Below are 25354 nucleotides of genomic sequence, written 5' to 3'. Positions count from 1 at the left end.
GCAGTGTAGTTAACATAATAAAAAATTATTAAGAATAATAACACGCTAATGCTTTCAGCGTTCCGCGTTGTGCACATGAGCGTTTGACAAACTGAGGGAACTGGGCCTGTTTGGGCACTGAAGGCTAGGAAAGACTACAAGGAAGCAGAGACTTATGGGGTTTTGTAATCCTTAAACAGTTTAAATATTGACTTAAACTAACAACCCTTCTTTGGTTCATAGAACAAACAAAAAATGTCTGATCAGTTAAAGTGTTAAAATGTCTGAGATTTAAAATTGCTGCATATGCAGTAATAAATGATACTCCTACGTCCCGTCCCCTTTCCTCCATGCTTATGGGACATCTCTCCGTCCTGTGGGACGGGACCGGAGCACTTTTGTAAAAAAGCATCCAAACTTTTATTTCAAAAATTTGTCCCCACTCTTTCCTGCGCTGGGCCCGGCACGCGGCCGTAACCCCGGCCACCTTGGCTCCGCCCTGCGCATCGCCCATCAGTCCTTTTCTCCGCATGATCGGGGCCGGACACACTTGCATCCTCGGAAGATTTTCTTCCTGTTTTTCTCTCTCTGGCTCTCGCTAGCGTTTGTTTACTAGTCTGTCTGTCTTTTAAATTAGATTTTCCAGACTGGTCCTCTTTGTTTAGAGTGTTTGGGTCCGGAACACCGTTGTGACTCCTGTTTTTACTGTGACTCCCTTTCGGTCCGGGCATTTTCAGGCGTTCATCGACGAGAAGAAAAAACGCCCGGTAAGTTCTTTGATTTTCAGAGCACCCCAGCCGGCGATACCTTTCCGGGTTCCTCTCGAGCCGGGAGGGGCGTTGATCGCTCTGTTACCGGGGTGCCTAATAATTCTACAGGAGCTTTCTCCGAGGGTCTCCGTAAAGGGCCTGTGATCACCGGAGTACACTCCGAGGCCCCTCCTGTGGGGGCTGTGTGTAGACCCAGTTCTACTGAGTCGTGGGGTACCGGAGCTTGCTCTGAGGCCGTTATTTCGGCTTCCCTCAAAAACAAAACCAGGGTACGCCCCGAGGTCTTGGCTGGGCTTGAGGTTACCGAACGCATGTTCGAGGCCCGTGCCGATAAGGCTTCTACCGGGCCTAGGTCCGAGGTCCCTCGTACAGAGGCTAAGGCTACCAACAGCTCTGAGGGGCCGGGCAAGGCCCTGTCGGTGACAGCGCACCGTTCCCGCTCTTGTGGTGATACCAGATCTGTTGAGAGAGCAAAGAAAGTTTCTTCTTTTACCGGCAATGCCGAGGCTCTTCCTTCGAAGGCTCAGTTGGCGGTTGGTATGTCGCAGAAACATTCCAGGCCTCATAGTACCGGCTCTGCCGAGGTTCCTCACGTTAATGCTAAAATTAAGAACCCTGATCCATCGACGGGGACCCCTGCCTCACTTTCTCACGTGCCGCAGTTCCCCTCAGATGAGGACAAAATGGTGCCCGTTCCCGCCACGGCGGCCATTTTAGGTACTACCCCCTAAAACTACGCCCTCGGCCCCTGGTGTAGGGTTCGGTCCTTCGGGTGAACCTAAGGTCCCTTGTGCGCATCCTTACCGGCCGGTTTGATTGGAACGCCCGGATGCCTCTTCCGCACAATGTTTGGTTGCCCGCGGGGGCGGCTCCCTTGATTTTATGTGGATACGTCGGTGGAGAGGCCTGTGTTGCACCCTTCCCCGTTGCGTCCCTGGATTTGTCCACCTCGAGGCCTCCTCGGGTTCCGAAACAATCTCCTGAGGATGCCTTTTTCGGTAAATTTCAAGCGCTTATGCACACCAACCCCATGAGGGAATCTTTCAAGGGGCTTTTCAAGGAGATTTGTCCACCCGCGCCTCCGGCTCTACCCGTTCCGTCGGTGGTTCCGCCGGCGCCTCCCTTGCCCATGGTGCCTCCCCCTGCGCTTCTGCCTGTGCCACCATTGTCCCCAGTGGACAAGGCAGTGCCTGACTCGGCTCAGCAAGAGCCGGACCTGTCGGATGACCCTCAAGGTGATAAGGACAACGAGGACCTGCCCCGCTCTACCAGAGCTTTCCATGACCGGTTACTGGACATGATGAGCTTCTTGGATGTTCCAGTGCCCGAGGCACCTGCCCCGCAGGAGGGTGTGCTTTCTGGGGCGTTCACCTTGTCTCCTTTGGAGTGTACCAGCCTGTTCTTGCCAAAGGACGTTCTGGCCGAGGTCCAAAGAGTTTGGGAAAAGCCACACTCTGGACATGTTGTAAATAAAAAGATTGACGCGAGGTACAGGCTACATTCCTCGGAAGAAGTGGCCTTGTTGTCTTGTCCGCCTCCCTCCTCCACAGTGGTGGCTGCGGCCACGTTGCAATCCAGACCTGCAGCTTCCTCCTCCGCGACGGCGACTCGGGTCTTGGGAACGGAGGACAAGCTCCTGAACTCCCTAGGGAGGAAAATCTTTGCCAATTCAGCCTTGCAGCTCAGTCAGGCCAATGCAGAATTGATTTTGGCAGGTGCCAACATGCGGCTGTGGAGAGGGTCTGTCAGTTTGAGGAGCATATTCCGGTGGAGATGCAGGAGGATTTCAGAGGAGGCCTTTCCGATGCCAGGGTCTTGGCCCAGGAACTCCTGGAGGCTGCGACCCATCACGTAGAAACCTCGTCTCGGGGTCTGATGCTAGGGGTTGATACCTCGCGGCAAGCATGGCTGCATGCCACTAAGTTCTCGAAGGAGGTGCAAGACAAGGTCGTTGACCTTCCATTTGATGGTAAGGAGCTTTTTCACTCTTCTACCGATGTAGAGCTCACCAAAACCAAAGACAGCACTCAGACGGCCAAATCATTGTCTGTTCTGGTTAAGCCTCCCTTCAAGACTCAAAGGCTGTTGTTGCAAGGTCAACCTTCCTCTGGTTTTAGGGGCTTCCTCGACTGCAAAAATCGCACAGTGGATACTCCTGCGGGGAATAACCGCCGTAGACAACAGCGTACGCGGTATTTCTCCCGCTCCTCAGCCTGCTCATCAGGTTTAGGTGGCACCGCCACCGATAAACCTGCCAAATGAGGGTTTTCCGCGCTCGCACGAGACCCCGGTGGGAGGACGCATTGCGTCTCATTGGGAGGCGTGGCAGACCATCACAGAAGACAGATGGGTCTCGTCAGTTGCTCGAGCGGGCTTCCGCTTACCTTTACCCCCTAACCCACCCCTCAACCCTCCTTTTCAGCTGTCGGGCTCACCCTCCCTCAAGGCCGAGGTGCAGAAACTTCTACTCCTCAGAGCTGTGGAACCCGTTCCCCTTGGGGGAGCAAGGGGAGGGCTTCTACTCCCGGCTGTTTACGGTGCCCAAACCCAACCAGGCTGGCTTGCGCACCATCCTAGACCTTTCCCAGTTCAATCTTTCCTTACCCCAAGAGAAATTCAAGATGATCACGCCCTGCCAGATTCGCTCCTCGTTGCAGGCGGGCGATTGGCTCAGCGTGGTGGATCTTCAGGATGCGTACATGCATAGCCTGATTTGGAACCCACACAGGAGATGCCTCCGTTTCTCTTTGGGAGAGGAGCACTTCCGGTTTCGGGTGCTTCCTTTTGGCATCAGTTCGGCGACGCCTGTTGTCACGAAGATGTCCGTGATCGCAGCCCATCTTTGCCTCCAGGGTATCCATGTGTATCCCTATTTGGACGACTGGCTCCTACGCAGCCCTTGCCCGTTGGCAGCGGCGGGCAACCTCCAGTCTCTCCTTCAGCTCCTGTTCCATCTTGGGCTGTGGGTGAACTGGCGGAAATCCTCCATGACGGTCTCACAGGACCTGACTTTCCTGGGTTTTCGTTGGAACACGATAGACTGCCGAGTATATCTGACTGGGGACAGAATGGCGGATCTGTTGGCCACGTGTCAGATGTTTACGCAGTCGGAGAGCATCTCGGCCTGGTGGTTCCAGAGGCTTCTGGGCCTCATGGCCTCGTGTGTGCTGGCTCTTCCTCTTGCTCGTCTCAAAATGAGACAGACCCAGATGGCTCTTAGGAGTTCCTGGCGGCAGGCTGTGGACCCGGATTCCAAACTGATGATTCTGGATTCCATGAGAGTGACCTGGACTGGTGGTCAACTCTCAGCAACCTTTTAGTGGGCGTGGGGTTCCAGGACCCAGCCCCCATGGTGACGATCATGACAGACTCCTCCCTTTTCGGGTGGGGTGCGACGTTCAATGTTCAGGTCTCGGACCTCTGGTCACCTCAGGACAAGCTCCTGCACATAATGCGATTTTTCTGGCGCTCAAGGCGTTCAGACCTCTCAACAAGGTGGTCCGCATAAGAACGGACAATGCAGTGTCGATGTACTACATAAACAAGCAAGGGGGAACAAAGTCTCCTCCTCTCGTGGATCTGTCCATTCAGATTTGGGAGTGGGCCGTGCTTCATGGGGTTTGGCTGCTTGCAGTGCACATCCTGGGCCAGCTGAATGTCACTGCGGATGCCCTCAGCCGGTGGACAGTGGTCAGCTACGAGTGGGAGTTGAAGTCGGAGTTCCTCTCAGGGATTTTCTCACGTTGGGGCACACCGGAGGTGGACCTCTTTGCCACGGCAGCAAACAAGAAGCTTCCTCAGTACGCCTCCAGAGGGTGGCTGGGGGACGCACTCGAGATCCCATGGCACAACATGAGAGCTTACGCCTTACCGCCTCTTCCTCTGGTTCATCGAGCAATTTGGAAGTTGAAGAGTTCTGTCAACTGTTCCCTTCTACTGATGGCTCCGTGGTGGCCGGCCAGGTTTTGGTTCTCAGAACTCTGTCGGTGTGTCCGCCGATCAGGTTACCAGTAACTCCCGATCTTCTTCACCAAGGGGAACAGTAGATGTGGCACCCCTCCCCCCAATTGCTCAACTTGGAGGCATGGTGCCTGAGTTCACGGCTCTAGAGCCTTTGGGTTTGTCTGCAGATAACATGTGCATTATCCAGGCAGCCAGGAAACCCTCGACCAGATCCCAATACAAGAGTAAATGGCTCAGGTTCTGTCATTGGTGTTTGGAGAAAGAATTGGACCCGAGGATGGCGACGATTGACACAGTGCTGTCCATTGTCTCCTCCCTAGCAGAGTCAGGGGTTCATGTCTTGTCCTGCAGGACTTCTCTCTGCGATTTCCGCCTACCTCTCTACAGACCGGTGTTCTTATTCGTTAACTAACCCAGTGGTGAAGAGACATTTTGCTGGTTTGACACGCCTCTATCCTCCGGTTCGTATTGTGCACCTGCCTTGGGGCCTAAATGTAGACCTGATGGCGCTGTGCCATAAACCCTTTGAGCCAATGGCTACGGTAGACCTCAAGTACGTGTCCTGGAAAGTGTCCTTTCTGGTCGCCGTTACGTCAGCGAGGAGAGTGAGTGAGCTCCAGACATTGTCGGTGGAGCATCCTTTCTTGGTCTTTGACAGGGACAAGGTAGTCCTTCGGACGAACCCAGCTTTCCTACCAAAGGTAGTGACCGAATTCCATCTGAATCAGTCGATTTCCCTTCCGGTCTTTTTTCCGAACTCTGCCTCGGAGGCGGAAAGGGTTCTACACTGCCTGGATGTCTGAAGAGCTCTTAAGTTCTACCTGGACAGGACTGCCGAGCTTCGGCGCTCTTAACAACTGTTTGTGACCTTCGGTAAACCCCAGGGCAGGCCGGCGTCTAAGGCATCCATTTCAAGATGGATTGCTGCCTGTATCACGGAATCTTTCACCGTCCAAAAGCTGAAACCTCCTAAGGGTATCCATGAACATCAGGTGCGAGGCAAGGCAGCTGCGGTTGCTTTTCAGAAGTATGTTCCCTGGGAGTCCATCGATAGAGCGGCTACTTGGGCCTCCCCATCTGCTTTCTGTAAGCATTACTGCCTCGATATGAGCTCTAGGGCTGACGCTCAGTTCGGCCAGGCTGTGCTGAAGAACCTGTTTCAGTAAGGGGTATTTCCATCCACCCATAGTTCCTGTAAGGAGTGCTTGGGAGTCTCCCATAAGTATGGAGGAAAGGGGATGGGACGTAGGAGTATTACCAGGTTACTCGCCGTAGTGACCGCCTTACTCCTAGTCCATTGTCCCCTTTCCGCCATACGCCCGCCCGCCGTCCCCTCTAATAAGGTTCCTCTGTTATTGCTAATGGGTCTTGGACCCTGCGATAGAAAAGGACTGATGGGCGATGCGTGGGGCGGAGCCAAGGTGGGCGGGGTTATGGCCGCGTGCCAGGCCCCGCACAGGAAAGAGAGGAGGGACACATTTTTGAAAAACATTTTTAGATGCTTTTTACAAAAGTGCTCTGGTCCCGTCCCACAGGACGGAGAGATGTCCCATAAGTATGAAGGAAAGGGGACTATGGACTAGGTGTAAGGTGGTCACTACGGTGAGTAACCTGGTAAATGCTCGCCTCCTGTCTCGACATAGAAGTCAGTTTCTTGTTCAATGTAGTTCTCTGGGGGAAACACCACTCTGAAACAGTAAGAATATGCAGATGACGTGTTTTTTTGCTTACAACGGTTTCAACTTGCATGAAAAGACTGTGTAAAGTACCTGGTTAGTTGAATTGATGGTAGCACATGCATACTACCATATCTTTACTGATAGAGATTAGTTATTGAAGGGCACTTTCTTTTGGGTGCTACTTGCTTAACCGCCGTTGTATCATATAGGTTCTGCTCTTGTTAAAGGTTTTTGTGAGTTTTCAAAAAACATTTTGTCAGATCTCTTTTTGTATTTCCTATTTTTAAAATAATCTTTTGTTTAACAATGTTTCAACTATCCCCAGAGACTGCGTATGAACATATTCAAACTAAGGACTGTACTGAATGTAGGAAAACGGGATGGGATTTGTAGGCATTGTTTGTGTTAGTGAGACTAGTAGACAAATACTTACCTCATACATAGCATTCTCAGACCTCTATAAAAGAGGGTATGGAGGCTTTGTCAGTCACCCTGAAAATGTAAGTGGGAATCAATTTTGGTCCAGCCTGGTGGGGGCAGAATCTGTTAAGAATGCAGCGTCTTTTTATACATCGAAGTGAGCTAGGAGTATGTAGCAGTCTGCCGTTTCTGATAGTTTGTGTCTCTGGAGTGAAATGGATCGAAAAGAAGATATAAACTACCTCAATTATTTTAATGGTTTAGCCTATGTTGAATTATTTCATCATGATGAACTGAGATGTAATTTTATATTGTAAAGTTGATGCTCTTGTCTTTCGTAATGTGCAAAACATTTAAACTATGTGCACATAAAAAAAAAGTCAGAGGTAGCACATTGAAAAAGAAACTGTGACATCCATGATTTGCTGGTACTAGCACTCCTGAACTCAAGTGATGGCACCAAAACAAATTGACTTGGAAAATGGCCAAGTGGAGATAGATGGAACCCGGGGACACTACAGTCTGCCAGCCCTGAGTTCGTCTTTGCTCCCTAATCCACACGCACAGATGGCGCCTGTCTGTGCACTCTTCACTGTAGCACATCTGTCTTCCGGATTCCAGTGATTCATTTCGAATGGATTGTGTCCACCCACGTATTCATCATCTTATAATAAATTGTTTTGCCAGCTTTTCTGCACCGGAAAAAAAATTGCAGCAGTGGGCGCTGTGCTCGAGGTTGTGGTGCTGAATGTCCCTCGACGGGCTCCGTACCGTGTCGAAGTCACCGATGGTATAAATGGCTCGAGCCGCACCCGTTGGCTTCAGTTCCGTTTTTCCGATTGCTTCGCTCTCGTGAACGGCGCGCTTCGAGATTCTCTGTCAAGAAAATGTCTTTGACCGCTTCAACTCCCAAGACTGGGTTTAAGCAGTGTAATGACTGTGGATCGAAGATGTCCATCACCGATCCTCACTGCATCTGTTTGTGGTGTCTGGGCTCAGACCATCGAACCGGCGACTGTGGCTCCTGTCTGTCTATGACAGAGAAGGCCCTCCGTGAGAGGAAACATAAGTTAGCGGTGGGGCGGGAGGCGTCGAAGGACTCTTCAAAAGCCTAGTCTAAAAAACATAAAAAATCGTCTGACTCTAAGGAATCGGAACGCCATAAAAAGCACTCTAAGAGATCCCGATCTCGTAGCAGGTCGAGACTATCTTCGTCTTCCTCAAAAAAAGCTCAAAAGGAGGCATAGATCTCCGTCGTCATCGTCAGATTCGTCGACAGAATTGGTTCGATGTCCGACTAGATCGGATTCCCCTTCAAAATGGGAGAGCTTTAGAAAAAAAATGTTGTAGGTCTTTGAGAACGCGGCCTTGACCCCCTCGAAGAAACCTCAGAAAAGCCAGACCCCGGTTGCTCCTTTGGACGAAGCAGGGTAGTCGAACTACATCGGTGAAGCCTCGTAGTTCCCATAGATCTCGAGTCAACCATTCGTCGAGAGATCCTCAAGGATCGAGTGTATCTCTGATCCCTCATAAGAAACAAAAATTGTCGAAGTAGAGTGCAACTTCATTGGCGCCGACTGCTCCGATGACGAAGCCTAGTTCATCCTCGACGCCTCTGTCGAAGACTTTGTCGAGTGTCGAAGGTTCCTTCGACTCCCTCGAAGAAAACACTGATTCCTTCCTCAAATTATGTGGAGGAAGAGAGGTTTACACCTTTTACCAAGATCAGACTTCTTTAAGTCCATGTCTTCAATTTTTGAGGAATCTGGTTCAGATGAGGAGGTAAAATATGGAACTAGACAAGTTCCAGAGGAACTGATAAATCCTGAGACAAAAATTAGAGATCTGTCAAACTCTGCATTCTGCTAGTGGTGTGGACACATCACCTGAATTGGAGTTTGCTGCACCTGATCCTGCAGAACATGCAGACTCGGGGTATAGGAATTTGATGAGTAGGGTGATTGAGTGTATGGGTTGGGGAGAGCCTCCCCTACATTTGAACAAGGCGATATGACGGATATTATAGTCTGAGGACCCCGGAAAGATCCAGTTCTCCCCTTTCATAGGGCAATACAAAGAACAGTTGAGAAAAACTGGGAAAAACCTGATAGCATTGCTGCAGTAGACGGCACTCTCCCAAAAAAGTACAGAACTTCTACTTCTGACCCAGAATACCCAAGTAGACACCCTACACCAGAAAGCTTGGTTATTCAGGCAGCTAGTACGCCCAGGCAGGCAGCATACGCAACCATACCTCTGGACAGGGAGGATAAAAAGGTTGATGCCTGGGCTCGTAAGGTTTTTACTTCGGGTAGCATGTCCTTGAAATCTACCAATGTGACCTGTACCCCGGCCAGGTTCACATACCCTGTGGGAATGCATTTCGGCGGCTGAGCATATTCCGGAAGGTGAGGAAAGGAAAGGCTTCCTGAATATAGTCAATGATGGTAAGGAGGCAATGGGGGAATGCCTCCAGTCTGGACTGGATACTGCTGATAATATTAGAAGGTCCATGGCATCAAGCAGTGCTACGCAGATTTGCGTGGTTGAGAAAGTCAGGGTTTGCACCAGATGTACAGACCAGGCTTCTCAACATGCCCTTTGATGGCTCGAGGCTGTTTGGTAGTAAGGCTGATGAGAGCCTGGAAAAACTACAGACCTCGAAAGCGGCAGCAAAGTCCCTTACTGCCTCCATGCGACAGCCTCAGAAACCCTATTCGGGCTCATCTTCCTGGAGGGGTCATCCTTTTCGATACTACTCCTCTGTTGGTAGAGTAAGGACAGGCTTGTCAAAGGGGCAGAAGAAATGTCACTCGTGGTGGACTAGCAAAGACTACAAAGGCATCTTCGGGAACGGCATCTATGCCCTCAGCCGCTCCTGCAGCAGCCTCCAAATCTGAGGTCTTATCATAAATGCCTGTGGGAGGCAGAATCTCTCAGCATCTGGAAGAGTGGCAGGGCATTACTTCAGATGCATGGGCACTGGAGACAGTAGCCCAAGGTTACTGCCTACCCTTCATAAAAAGACCTCAAGATCCTCCACCAGGAGCCAGCTCTACCAAAATTCCAGATCCGCTCCTTTGGCAGGAAATTATAACCCTGCTAGAGAAAGGTGTGCAATAGAACTGGTACCTTTAACGGAGAGGAACAAAGGCTGGTAATCCCCCCCCCTCCCCCTATTTTCTCATCCCCAAAAAGGACGGAGGATTGAGACCCATCTTGGACTTGAGAAAATTAAACAAATTCCTCAGGAAGGACAAGTTCAAGATGGTAACCCTTTCTCAGATTCTTCAGGCTCTCCAACTCCAAGACTGGTTGGTATCCTTGGACCTTCAGGATGCTTATTTTCATGTGCCGATCCATCCCAAGCACAGAAAATACCTGAGGTTCGCAGTTGGCGCTCCAAGGGTTTTTCACCAAGCTGATGGCGGTAGCGGCAGCGAGTGTCAGGAGAGGGGGGATTCATGTATACCCCTGCCTGGATGACTGGCTAATCAGAGCACGTTCTCCAGAACAAGCTCAGGAACACCTGTCGGTCACCTGCCACTTCCTCCACAACCTGGGCTTCTCCCTCAATTTCAAGAAGTCCCAAATGGTACCATCCCAACAACTCCAGTTTATCGTAGCAGTCTTGGACACTTCATCGGGGAAAGCCTCGCCGCCCAAGTTGAGAGCTCTCCACATCCAGCAGATGGTAACAAAATTCCAAGAAGCCCAGAATCTACCGGCCTTCGAGTTCCTGAGGTTGCTCGGCCTCAGTGCTCCAGATAAGATTTTGAGGTGGGAGTATTTTACGCATGATTTTTCAAATTGGAGCGTAAATGCAATTTCAAGAGTAAAAATTAGTTTTCTCCTCTGCAAGAGAGTAAAACCTATCCAGCACATACGTTATGGGTATGAACACATTTTAAAATGGTGCGTGCTTTATTGTGTTGCTCACTTAGCTGTCACAGATTTGGTCTTTCAGTTGGAAATTCACCATCATGCATAAGAAGGCTATGCTGCTGACAAAAGAAATGCTACATTGGAAAGTATGTTTTTTTTTTAATTAATGAATCAAAGCGTACACGGTACGCAGTACAAAATTAAATGGTCCGTATTTGCCATATTTACATGCGTAAAAGGGCAAGATACGCACGTTAACTGGTAGGCTGCTCGGCCTCATGGCGTCCTGCATTTTTCTGGTGCCAGACTGAAAATGAGATCCCTCCAATGGGCCCTCAGAACTCAGTGGTCCCAATTCTCGGGGAATATGTCGGATCTTCTGCAAGTCCCGAGTGCAGTTGCTCAGGATCTATCATGGTGGGCTTGCAGTGACAACATCCTCCAGGGAGAATCTTTTTGGCAACCATGGCCAGAGAACGGTAGTGACGGACGCTGCACATACCAACAATCTGACAATCAGCGGATGTTGGTCTCCATCGGAGTCCAGACTACACATCAACCTTTAGGAGCTGAGGGAAAACATACTAGAACAAAAAGTGTCTAATTTTAAAGACACTCCCGTCCCCTGCACACCTCACAAGCTGAAATAAATCAGTCAATTTTCATAGAATTTAAACTTTTGTTGTTTTGTTGTTTGGATTTAATTCACTTTGAGGTTTTATTTTTGGAGTCACACCAGTTGCACCACTGTGAATATACAACCACTTGACAAGATTATGTATAACACTTTTGTGTATTTATGTGTAGACATTACAATTAATGAACAACCTTTGTAGAATTTGTTGAGGTAGTTGAGATTTTGAGTGAACTGTGAGATGTTTTTTTAATGGTATATATATCTATATTTGCAGATCTTCTGCTCCTGAAGAAGGGGTCATTCCAGAAACGCGTAGAGCTTGAAGCTACATTTCAAAATTGGGAGTTTACTTCTTTGTCTGTTTTGATTTGTTTTTCATGCTGGCCATATGTGAAGCCAGTCGATATCTGTTTCTCTTGATACAAGCAAATGTTATTCATGTTTTGCTTTGATATCTTTGCTTATAAAAGTTTAAATTCTATGAAAATTGACTGATTTATTTCAGCTTGTAAGGTGTGCAGGGGACGGGAGTGTTTTTAAATTTAGACACTTTTTGTTTTATGTTGATCACAGGCTCCAGTGTCAGGGCGTGTATTCCTCCCCAGCACTCATAATTATGTAGTGTATATTCCCAAAATGTGTATCTATCCTTTGTGAAAATAGGTGTGCTCAGATTGATATTTCTTTTTGCATTTAGGCAGTCATACTAGCTCTGAAGGCCTTCCTGCCCTCTGTACGGAGAAAAATGTTCCCGATAATGACGGGCAACACAGTGGCCATGTACTACCTCAACAAAAGAGGAGGCATAGGATCACTACCTCTGTGCAGAGAGGTGATGCAGCTCTGGTTCTGGGCAATACAAGAGGGAATCTCTATCGGCAGTTCACCTAGCCAGAGAGCAGAACACAGCAGCAGATGCTCTGAGCAGGCAGAGCACAGTCTCCCACGAGTGGGAGTTAGCTCAGGAAGTCCTTCTGGAGATCTTTGACCTTTGGGAAACCCCTCAAGTGGATCTGTTCGCAACCTCGGTAAACCGGAAGTGCGATCAGTATTGCTCAAGGGAATTTCCTCCAAGAGGAGCTTTAGGAGACTCGTTCGTAGTGGATTGGAATTTTCCCCTGCTGTACACGTTTCCTCCAGTCCCCGTGATTCCTCAAGTAATCAGGAGGTTGAGAAAGTTCAGGAAAACCATGATCCTAATTGCTCCAGATTGGGCCAGGAGGACGTGGTACCCGGACCTTCTGGACATGTCCATTTGCCCTCCAATACGTCTTCCACAAAGAGAGGATCTTCTCTCGCAAGAGGAAGGTCGGGTTCTCCATCTGGAGGTCAACACGCTCAACCTTCATGCATGGTTTCTGAGAGTTTGAGATACAAGGATTGGGATCTTCCGGATGACGTAATGGAGATTTTGCTTTCGGCCAGGAGGCCAGCAACAAAATCTTTGTACCGGTGTTGGAATAAATTCAGTAACTGGTGCAAGGATAGGGATGTGGACCCTTTTCAATGTGGCACACCAATAGTGCTTTCTTTCCTGTTACATCTAGCCAATCTGGGGCTCCAGATCGGAACAATCAAATGATCCCTTGCTGCACTGTCCATTTTTAAGCACTCATCAGAAGAGGTTTCTTACTTTAAAATACCATTAATAATACAGTTCTTAAAAGGACTTACAAATGTACATCCACCAATACCATTTCATGTTCCAACCTGGGATTTGAATTTAGTTCTTAAATTCCTAACATGTATACCATTTGAACCTCTGCACTCATGTCCAGTGAGGCTTTTAACGCTAAAAACTGTCCTTGTGGCATGAACATCAGCCCGCATGGTTAGTGAACTACAGGCTCTCATGTAAACCCACATACACCAGTTTTTATAAAGTGATTCTGAAAGTAAAACTATCTTTCTTACCGAAAGTAATTTCTGACTTCCATTTGTCGCAGAAAATTGTTTTACCAACGTTCTATCCTCCTCCTCATTTGGGACGAGGAGAGGTTACATAGACTGGACCCCAAGAGGGCTCTCAATTTTTACATTGCAAGAATGACAAAATTACGTCAAGACGACCAACTTTTTGTGCGATACACAGGTCGTAAATTGGGGTTAGCGGTTACAAAACAAACCATATCCCGCTGGATTATTCTAGCTATATTGGAATGCTACAGATTAGCTGGAAAGGACCCACCGGATGGGTTACGTGCTCAAGCCACAAGGGGAATGGCTACTTCTGCGGCTTTGAAGAGGGTAGTCCCTGCAAAAGAGATTTGCTCAGCTGCAACCTGGGCATCAATGCATGCCTTCATCAAACATTACTGCTTAGATGCCTCATCCTCAGATGAGGGACTTTTTGCCAGAGCAGTACTTCACTCTGTACATGAAAACAAAAACTAACACTCCCACCTCCCAAATTGGTCACTGCTATGGGAATCTATCACAAGATGAGGAATACGTGGGAGGACACAATCCATTCGATGAACAAGTTACTTACCAACTGTAACGTTCTTTCGACTGAATGTTCCTCCCACGTATTCCTAATCGAGCCTCGCAGCCTACCCCGCAGTATAGTTTATATTTTCTTACAATTTCCTCTCACGATGGGCCTATCAGTCACAGCATAAGCCTAGATGTCCCACGAGTATTTCTTTGAAAAAACAGAACTGAAGCCAACGGGCGTGGCTCGAGCCATTTATACCATCAGTGATGTCGACACGGTATGGAACCCGTCGAAGGACATTCGACACCACGACCTCGAGCACAGCGCCCTCTGCTGAATTTCTTTTTCCCGATGCAGCAAAGCTGCCGAAATTAATTATCACAAGATGAGGAACATCCAGTCGAAAGAACGTTACAGTTGGTAAGTAACTTGTTCTTCTGTTGTAAGTCTCCCCTTCTGGGGTGGGTCACTCATGCTGCTTCTGATTCCTCCCTTCTCCTGGCTCTATTTTGGTTTCACTGGGCTCCTCTCTATTTTGGTTTCACTGGGCTCCTCTCTCCCCTTCACCCCTTGTCACTGGTGCCCGCCCCTTTTCTAGAGTCCCACGGCTCACCTCATCCTCACAGGAATACATCTTTCTTCTGGGGTTTACAGGGCTCTTCTCACCCCCCCCCTCCCACTCCTCCTGCTCACTGGAGCATACTCCTCTCCTGGTCTCCGGCAAACCTTTCTCCACAGCTCTCGGCCCCAAAGAAATGGTTTAGCCTGTTTATAAAGCCCTCACCATTCTCACATTGGCTGAGGCAAACGTTTGAATGCATTGGTTAATTGGCTTCTTATTCCAAGCTAGGGCAGGGAAGTCTTTAAAATACTTGCCTCCTTCTTGGATTTCTTGAAGTTGCTTTCCAAGTACAGGAGTTGGCGTTTGTCTGCTGCTCTGCTATTGCCTGACTCGTGCACAGAAGTTCGTTTTTTATATTTCTGTATGTTAATTATAATTGGTTATTTAAAACATGCTTGATACCCAGAGGTTTCTAAGCGTGTACCCGGTGATCGAACGTCTTTTGCTCTGCCTCTTGCTTCCAAGGCATGGCCGTTGCCCATGAGCTATCCTCCTGTTAAAACACCATCCCAACGGACAGAAAAACCTCTAAATTCCCACTCATGCGAAAATCATGTTCTCTTTGGGGAAAGAAAGAAGTGTTTCTCTTTTAAATGCTCCTTGACTAGTGCTGCTGCTTGTGGGAGAAGGGGAGAATTGGCATAAGTTGGTGTTTTTCCCTTCAAGGAATCCAGGAGTGGTGTGCCGCCAATGACCTCTGCCTTAATGCCAGTAAGACTGAGATGCTCCTTATCGGCTCACCCACTCCCTCCTTTCCTGTAACTCTTGCCACCTTCACTTGGCCCTCTTCCTGCTCCCACCTGCAATGCCCAAAACCTAAGGGTCATCTTCGACTCCACACTTTCTCTCCTCACATTCTCTCCTCACATTTGTCACGAAGAAGTCAACTACCAGCTGCACCTCCTCCGATGTATTCTTACTTTCCTCTCCTTCCCCCAGAAGCTCACGGTTTCCAGCCAGAGCTCTGGTTCTCTCTAGGCTGGACTATTGCAACAGCCTCTTTCTAAATCTGCCTGCTTCTACTACTACTCTGCCTGCCCTCTGCAACTCATCCAGAACAAGACTGTGAGACTTGTCCTTGGCCTCAAGCACAGGGATCGTATCTCTCCAGGACTGAAGTCTCTGCAATGGCTCCCAGTGGTTGTGAGGATTAAGTTCAAAACACTCTGCGTCGTCCACAAGGCATTTTGGGGCCTCAATACCTTGTGCGGAACTGGTTGCCTTTCGTGCGCACTTTATTTTCCATGTGCGCAATTGACTCGCAAAGTAAGCCACTTTGTGAGCATGCGTAGGTACTGAGCTACCATCTCCGAAGAGTTTGGAAAGTTATTGCCCCTTCCAAACCACTGCAATTCTTTACTAATTTGCATAAAAGGTGCAACTTGCAACACTTTTTCCAAGAACATAAGTTAAAAAAATATATTTTATGTGTGATTATAAAGATAACTCATCAACCAGTTCAAGACCTCAAGATGTGCCACAGTAGGTAGCAAAAGTACTCCTGTGCAGAGAGAAATGTGTGCTTTATGTTACTGGAAAAACACTTGTGTGTATTACAAAAAAACAAATCTTGCTTTTCATAACTGATGTGGCTATCAAAAATCAGACCAGATATATTTCAGATGGAATAAAGGCAACTATAAGGAATGTCAGAAAACATCACAATAGGAGTTCATGTGCTCCTTTAATGAAGTAATTCAAGGGCCACGTGAGAACATACCTCTCCCAATTTGTGTAAAGATAATCTCATCAGAATAACTGCACCACAGAATATGATTAACATTCCCTAGCTTCTACTTACTATCCACATTATGTCGTCCTGTGAGTTACTCAAAACCAGCCTTACAGCTTAGAGAAATATAGACCATCTATTTTTAATCCCTAAAAACAAACATTTGCCAAATAAAAGGGGAAACAATGAAAACATAGGAACCAACCCCAGGCTTCTGCACCCAAAGCTGATACTTTTTCGAATCAGCAGATCAGTGTAATAGGAAGTATAATATTTCTGACCGATACCAAGACGAATTTTAAGGGCAACAAACGTCTTTTGATAAGCATAAAGTATTCCTGTTGGCAAAGCTAATTACTTTTTTACTCCCATAAAAATCATTTCACTTTAAGTAGTAAGCAAATCAGAGCCTTGCTTGTAACCTTGACATAGGAAGTAAAATAACTGGGCACATACAGCCTATAGTTTTCCCACACTTCCTCACCACAGCCTAGACAAAATGCAACAAGAGATTTTCTGAGGTTTCTTATAGAGTCCTGTTGAAGTAAATCACATATGTATGCCTTTTAGGTTAACCGCATCAGTGCTCAGCGGTACGACAGATTGAGAGCCTTCCTATGTAACAAAGGGTCCTTCTGTAATTCAGGGTTATCAGTTAAAAAGATGCAGGGGGATGGTACAGTCAGTAAACACAGAACTTGTGTTTAAATTTAAATGCCCTCAGCAGCTGAGCATGGAAAGAAACAGTGCAGTTCTCTAGACGGTTATTAGTTGCCTTTCCTTCAGAAAACAAACATTTTCTACACTGTACTTCCAAAACAACTGACTTGGTTTTTTAAAGTTACTGAATTATTCCCCCCACCCCCCGGGAGTGTTCTCCTGTGCCCTTTTACCCGTACCCTTCCCCAGCTCTTGCGCTTGCGTCAATACTAGTTGATTGGGCACTGTAAAAAATGAGAGATTGTAGCAATGAAACACTCACTTGGATATTTGCATACCCATAATACTGTGCAAGCAAAACATATTTAGTGCCTCACCATGATATATACATTTTAAGAAAATGTCATGAATCGTCAGTTACACAATTCTTTTTCAACTTATTCCACCCTTATATTGTTGAATAGGGTAATACAACTGATAAGTGAAATTGTATTTGTATAGCATCGAGTTACAATAACAATTGTTAAGGTCTATGCCCAATGCAACTCTGAACACTTAAAAAGGATGCAGATTGTGTGAAATGCTTTCTGTCTGAATATACGTTGCCCTAATACTATATATGAGTAAATACCTGGCATAGCCCATACCCATTATTCGCAGGCCACGTAAGTGATATTGCAATGTTGATCTACACTTATAGGGCAATGCTAAAGTAGGACATGCTGAGCATGACATTGGTCTACTCAAATTTCTTAGAGCAAATTAATATTTGAGTTTAATAATGTGTTAACATGCAGGGGACCAATTCATAGCGCTTGCATGACATATCTACTAAGAATAGAAAGCATGGGATGAGGTTGCGCATCCAAGTACCTTGTTTACCTACAGTCAGTATCCGATATTTCGAGTGGATTGTGTCCTCCAACGTATTCCTCATGTTTGATGTATTCCATCCAGCTCAGCTGCTTGGCCTCAGTTCTGTTTTTCCGCAGTGTACGTTGCTTCGGAGAATCGGCACGCCTCAAGTTCTGTGAGAATAGCAAATATAACGAATGTCATCAATGCCGACCACGACCCCGAAATGGGGTTTCAAAAAATGTAAATCGTGCGGCTCGAAAATGTCGATTACCGACCCGCACCGAGAATGTTTATGGTGCCTTGGAGAGGGCCACGACATGGAAGCCTGCATGAAGTGTCAATTGATGACGGGGAAAAGCCTTGCGAGAGAGGAGGGGAAAACTGCAGGTAGGTCGAAAATCCGACTGAAAAGCCTCTAGTCGAGGTCCCGTGAGGAGAAATCTCCTCGACGCGAAAGGCATCGGTCAGGGTCCCGAAGTGATTCCCATCACTCGTCTTCGACAAAAAAATCGAAGAAACAACGCCATAGATCCCCTTCCACTTCGTCTTGGGACGAATCTACAAAAATGATGAAATGTCCCACAAAACATTCAACATCCGAAGAATGGGAAGCTTTTAGGATGAAAATGTTGGAGGTTTTTGACAAAGCGAAGCCTCGGTCCGTGCCTTCCTCGGAAGCCCACTGGGAGCGCCATCGCTCCGACACTCGCGCGCCCTTGAGCCCGGGTGGTCGAAGAGGAAGGCTAGGGAACCTTCTTGGACGCCGATCGGCCGCTCGAGTCGACCGATCGAGGTCACCGACGCCACCCGAGACCGAACATACCTCAAAGGGCAAGTCCTCGAAGGGTGCCGCGACGCCGTCGAAGTTGGATAATATGTCGAAGTTGGATAATATGTCGAAGTTGTCGACGCCTTTGTCGACGCCGAAGCCTTCGACGCCAAACCTTCCAGCTCGACAAGATCAGCCGGAAAGAGACAAAGAAAAGACAAAAGCGCCTGGGTCACATTCAGGACCCAGTAGCACTCCTCCTATACCACCGCCAGAAAAGGTTTTTAAGCCTTTACCTAGGAAGGAGTTCTTCAAATCCTTGACCTCAATTTTTGAGGAACAAGAGAAGTCTGATGAAGAAAATGTTCCCTTTGGCCTTGAATATGGTACTCCAAATGTTCCTGAATGCCTGATTTCAGAGGAAAGCAGGATGAAGGATTTAGTAGAAACATTACACAATGCAAGTGGTATTGATACATCCCCAGAGAACGAATTTTGCAGACCAGAGCCAGGTGAACATGCTCATCCATCATATCGTCAATTAATGAATAAGGTTGTGGATTATTTGGGCTGGGCCAAACCTACAGCCCAATTTGTTCAAGATGATCTTGCAGACATATTGGACCATGGTCCTACTGAAGACCCAATTCTACCTTTCCATGTGGCCTTACAAAATAGGGTGGCCAAAAATTGGGAGACGCCGGATTCTATTCCTCCAGTGAATAAATCCCTTGCCTCAAAATACCGCCCTGCCAGGAGCGACCCCAGCTATCTGTCTAAGCATCCCTCTCCAGAAAGTTTAGTTATACAGGCAGCCACAGCTTCAAACAAACTTGCGTACCCGTCTATCCCTCCAGACAGGGACGATAAGCGTGTGGATGGCTGGGCAAGGAAGGTATTTTCAGCTGGGAGCATGGCATTAAAATCGGCCAACTCCACCTGTGCCTTGGCAAAGTTTTCGTACACTCTTTGGGAATGTATTGCAATGGCGGCAGAGCATATACCAGAAGGGGAAGAAAGGGAAGGATTTGTAGCCATTGTTAGGGATGGAAAGTAAGCCATGCAGGAATCCCTTGAATCTGGTTTTCACACTGTTGGTGTGAGCAGGTCCATGGCAACTAGCACAATAATGCATAGATTTGCATGGCTAAGGAAGTCAGATTTTGCACCGGACGTGCAAAACCGTCTCCTGAACATGTCCTTTGACGGGTCTCACCTTTTTGGCAACAAGGCTGACGAGAGCCTTGAGAGGTTGCAGACCTCAAAGGCAGCGGCCAAATCTTTAGGAGCTGCTATTAGGCAACCTCGGCCTTTTCGTGTGCAAGGGCAATCATGGAGGGGACGATCCTATCGTTATTACACTTCATACGGGAAGACGAGAGGAATGGCCAGTCAAAGGGGCCAAAGAAAGGCCACTCGCGGTGGACGAGCAAGACGTGCGAAGCCAGCTCCTGCCTCTTTGCCATCAGCGGCTGCAGCGACCGCCACAAAACTACTTTGAGGACTTGCATCACAAGACACCGGTGGGAGGCAGGCTGTTGCAGCATCTGCAAGAATGGCGAGCTATTACTTCAGATGTTTGGGCCTTAGAAATAATAGCCCAAGGTTACTGCCTTCCTTTTCTAATGCAACCTCAAAGCAATCCACCAGGGAGACACCCATTGAAGTCTTCGGATCCGCTCCTACAACAGGAAATTCTAACCGTGCTGGAGAAAGGTGCTATAGAACCTGCAGCGAAAAAGGAATAAGGGATGGTACTCCCCATATTTTTTGATCCCCAAAAAGGACAGAGGATTGAGACCCATCTTGGACTTAAGAAACTTAAACAAGTTCCTCAGTAAGGACAAGTTCAAGATGGTTACCCTTTCTCAGATACTTCAGGCCCTCCAACTTCAGGACTGGTTGGTGTCATTGGACCTCCAGGATGCTTATTTTCATGTGCCGATTCATCTTACACTATCAGTTTCGAGTCCTGCCATTCGGGCTGACCTCCGCCCGAGGGTCTTCACCAAGTTCATGGTAGTGGTGGCAGTGCACCTCAGGAGAGGGGGGGATTCATGTCTACCCCTACCTGGACGATTGGTTGATCAGGGCGCGTTCTGCCGAACAAGCACTGGATCATCTGAAAGTCACCTGCCACTTCCTCCACAAACTGGGCTTCTCCCTCAATTTCAAGAAGTCCCAAATGACACCTTCCCAACAGCTTCAGTACATAGGAGCTGTATTGGACACATCCTTGGGAAAGAGCTTGCCTCCCAAGTCGAGGGCTCAAGACATTCTTCAGATGGTTTCCAAATTCCAGAATGCCCAAAATCTCCAGGCTTACGACTTTTTAAGGTTGCTCAGCCTCATGGCATCCTGCATCTTCCTGGTGCCAGAGGCACGCTTGAGAATGAGATCCCTTCAGTGGGCGTTAAAGACTCAATGGTCCCAGTTATCAGGTCAAATGACAGATCTTCTCCAGATTCCGAACAAGGTTCGACAGGACCTTGCATGGTGGACTTGTACAGAGAACATCCTAAAAGGGGAACCTTTTTGGCAACCATGGCCGGAGATCAGTGACGGACGCCTCACTCAAGGGGTGGGGAGCTCACGCCAATGATCTGACAATCAGCGGTCGTTGGTCTCCATCGGAGTCCAAACTACACATCAATCTTTTGGAGCTGAGAGCAATCAGACTAGCGCTGAAGGCTTTCCTACCATCTGTCAGAGGGAAGAATGTCCTGATAATGACAGACAACATAGTGGCCATGAATTATCTAAACAAGAGGTGTAGGGTCACTACCTCTGTGCCGAGAGGCAATGCAACTCTGGTATTGGGCAATTCACGAAGGAATCTCTAACGGCAGTTCATCTAGCCGGGGAAGAGAATATGACGGCAGATGCTCTGAGCAGGCAGAGCACGGTGTCCCACGAATGGGAACTGGCTCAGGAAGTCATTCTAGAGATCTTCGCCCTTTGCAGAACCCCTCAGGTAGACTTATTTGTGACCGGTACCAACCGAAAGTGCAAAAAGTATTGCTCCACAGAATTTCCCCCGAGAGGAGCCCTAGGGGACGCGTTCGTGGTGGAGTGGAACTTCCCACTACTGTATGCGTTCCCTCCGATCCGTCATTCCTCAGGAGGTCGAGACGGTTCGGGAGCCGTATGATCCTAATTGCCCCGGATTGGGCCAGGAGAACGTGGTACCCAGATCTTCTAGACATGTCTATCTGTCCTCCAATACATCTTCCTCAGAGAGAGAACCTTCTCGCTCAAATGGAAGGTCAGGTTCTCCACCCAGAGGTCAAAACGCTCAACCTTCATGCTTGGTATCTGAAAGGCTGAGATACAGGGATTGGAACCTTCCAGATGACGTTATGGAGGTGTTGCTTTCGGCAAGAAGGCCAGCGACAAAGTCTCTATACCGTTGCCGTTGGAAAAAGTTTTGCAACTGGTTCAGAGAAAGGAATGTCGATCCTTTTTCTATGTTCTATCCCGGAAGTACTATCTTTCCTTCTGACCCTAGCGCATAGAGGTCTAAATTTTGGAACAATAAAAGGTTACCTTGCCGCGCTTTCCATCTTCAAGCACTCGTCGGAATAATGCTCTTATTTCAAAATTCCTTTGATAACACAATTCTTAAAAGGACTCACTAATGTGTTTCCTCCTCACCCATTTCAAGTACCGATTTGGGATCTCAATTTGGTCTTAAAATTCTTAATGTGTGCTCCTTTTGAAACGCTGCACACATTGAGATTGCTAACATGGAAAGCTAAATTCTAGTTGCCTTAACATCTGCAAGAAGAGTGAGCGAATTGCAGGCACTGTCTTCTGGGCCACCCTATACTGTGTTCCATAAGGACAGTTGTTTTGAAGGTCAAACCCTCTTTTTTACCAAAAGTGATATCTGAGTTTCACTTAAATCAAAAAATTGTTAGACTTTCTATCCTCCACCCCGTCCTAGTAAGGAGGAGGAAAGACTCCACAGATTGGATCCAAAAAGAGCTTTAAGCTTTTATATCGCTAGACTATCTAGGCTTTGAATGGATAACCAACTGTTTATTGGCTACACAGGAAAAAGATTGGGTCAATCAGTAACAAAACAGACCATATCCTGTTGGATTGTCCTTTGCATTTCAGAATGCTACAGACTGGCGGGGAAAGACCCACCAGAGGCATCGCTTCGTCTGCAGCCCTGCAAAGTGGTGTTCCTATAAAGTCCATTTGTGAAGCAGCGACTTGGTCATCGCTGCATACTTTTTCAAACTTCTACAACCTAGATGCTTCCCAATCTGAAGGGTTGAATTTTGTCAGAGCAGTCCTATACTCGGCCATATTAAAAAAAAAAAAAAGAAAAAAAAAAAATCACTCCTCCATAAGGATTGTCTTTACTGCTTTGGGAGTCTATCAAAGATGAGGAATAAGTTGGAGGACACAATCCACTCGAAGAACAAGTTACTTACCAACTGGTAACGTTCTTTCGATTGGATGTTCCTCCAACGTATTCCTCATCGCCCTCCCAACCTACCCCTCTGTATATTTTTCCCGGGCTTTTGCCACTTCAACTCTCGCAAGGCAAAGTACCTGTCTACCGACAGTCTGCATAGTGTAGTCCATACCAAAGAAGGGGGAAAAACAGAACTGAGGCCAACGGGCGTGCTACTTATACACCCGATGACGTCACCCTCGACGGAGGCCTTCCAGGGACCATCGACTCGACAACATCGACGCACGGAGCCCTCTGCTGAAAAAATTTGTCCGAAGCAGCTGAGCTGAATGGAATACATCGAAGATGAGGAATACGTTGGAGGAACATCCAATCGAAAGAACGTTACCAGTTGGTAAGTAACTTGTTCTTTTGGATCATTATATTACATAGTGTGGGTGACACTTATTAATATTAGTGTATTTATTGAACGCATACCTGGCTTTGGGAATCGGAGTGCTTTACAATCCTAGGGGGAAGAACGCAGTGAGGGAAACAGACAAGGGACTGGGAGCTAACAGGGGAAGGCAACAGCGGCCAATTTGCAGCAAGAGATCTACAAGCAACCAGGGGAGGAGACAGCGGGGGGGCAGATCGCAGCATCTCTGGTACGATGGGGAGTGGAGGGTGTGTGAACATGTGTTACAGAGGAGCCATTCCTTGAAGACGGAGGTCTTGAGCTCTTTGCTGATCTGTAGCAGTAATGGGGTAAATCTGATGTTGATGGTAGGAGGTTCCAGAGTTTTGGAGCATAGTGAGAAGGCTGTTCTCTTTTTTTTCCTTCCTGCACCGTTGGAGTCTAAGACTTCAAACTTCCTTACTTCTGGTGGATTGCAGGCCACTGGAGATGCTGAGTTTCTCAGTGAGGTAGCTTGGGGACTTCAGGGTGACAGCCTTGTAGATGATGCAACAGGATTTGAAGATGATTCAGGCTTGCAGCGGGAGCCAGTGCAGTTAGAGGAGGTTCAGGGTTGAATTGCCAGAGTCCTTTCATGAGTGGTGCTGCAGCATGCAGGACACATCTCGTGGGTGCCAGGGTAGCCGCTGGAAGGCCTTCCAAAAAGGAACTTTTTATAAGGCACGATGAATAACAGAAGTTCTGATACTTGAGCGCTATTCAAATTACAACAAACATAAAATAAGTAGATGTAGGTACATGTCTGGTAACTTTCGCAGAGGCAAGAAAAGAGGAGTCAGGGTTATCTGGTAATATCTAAATATGTTTTGGGGTAGAGTTTAGAGTAAGCGCTTGGTGGACTAACCCATAGGTTTTATGGGTAGGTAGGGGTCAGTAGTTGGTTAATGTGTGCAAGCATATCTTAGTATTTTTCTGGTCATGGAGCCACTTTTTCATATTAATTTTTACCTCTTGTGCTACATTATGTTTTTAGGTTTTTAACGTCACGCTTGCATAGTAGGGTAATGTAAATGACTAGTTTGTTATTTTAGGAGAAAGAAAATGTCAGGTAATTGGTGTGGCTTGTATCTTTATTCTTTTTGCACAGGTGAGAATTGCCTGTGTGAGCGGCACCCAGAAGGAAGCTGGGCAAGTGCGAACCGCTTAGAGGAAACACTGCTCAGTGATTTGGGAATAGTTCAGGGCTGATCCTATCAGTCCTACTCAATGTCAGGGTGATTTACATGAGGCACACATCCTTTTTCCTGAAGGTGGTTACAGAATTTCATATCGACCAAGAAATGTCCTTACCAGTATTCTTTCCTGAACCATCCTCTGATGCCGAAAGAGTCCTGCATTACATAGACATTAGGAGAGCCCAAGTACAAGTGAGCTAGTGTTTCAATTTGTGGTACCTAAGGAGACTGAACTGGGCCCCCTGTCAGCTAGTGATTCAGTCCTGACCCCCTTCATGTTGCGAGCCCAGACAAAGATTTAATTAGCTGTTAAAAGGTCAATTTAAACTTCACTAATCATATGGGTGACTTGCATAAATGACTTTTTTGAAAACGGACTAGCGTTCAACATAACCTTTTTCTACAGCGTTGGGTTGCCAAACGAAATTGTTCAAAAGTGAATTAATAATTGGATTCCGAACCCCTTGTGCATTTGGTGATTAGAAAATGACAAGTTGATGTGGTAGTATTTTTGTCCTACATTGCTATAGAGAAGATAAACATGGAGCAAATGTTAGATTACAGAATTTGTTAATACTTAAAGATCTTGGGCTCTTCACTAGGATCTGTTCTCGGATTGTATGTGATAATGTCGTACTCATTCTGCATTTATTCGTAGCCCACCTGCCTTTTTGGTATGTCAAAGCTTATTGTAACAGTCCTTTTTGTGTCTGATAACTAACTCCAGTTTTAGTAATTTTGAATAACTTGTGCATTTCCAAAGTGTGACTATAGCAGCGCACACAGGGGCAGTAATTGATTTTAATGAACATGTGGCTATTTTTAAACCAATTCTACAAAAGATCATACACATTTTAGGCAAATCTATTTCAAACGATCAAA

At 47.2% G+C, this 25354-nt stretch overlaps 1 protein-coding gene across 3 annotated transcripts in view; it reads left to right on the top strand.

Annotated features, from left to right (window-relative positions):
- Positions 1–25354, top strand: part of TNKS (tankyrase) — a 2071987-nt gene that overhangs the window by 83519 nt on the left and 1963114 nt on the right. The window lies entirely within an intron of this gene.

This window comes from Ambystoma mexicanum, chromosome 6p (genome assembly GCF_040938575.1).
Source record: "Ambystoma mexicanum isolate Mex_15411 chromosome 6p, UKY_AmexF1_1, whole genome shotgun sequence".
Lineage (NCBI taxonomy): Eukaryota > Metazoa > Chordata > Amphibia > Caudata > Ambystomatidae > Ambystoma > Ambystoma mexicanum.
The sequence above is the reverse complement of the archived record's forward strand: the minus strand, read 5'-3'. Positions and strand labels throughout refer to the sequence as shown.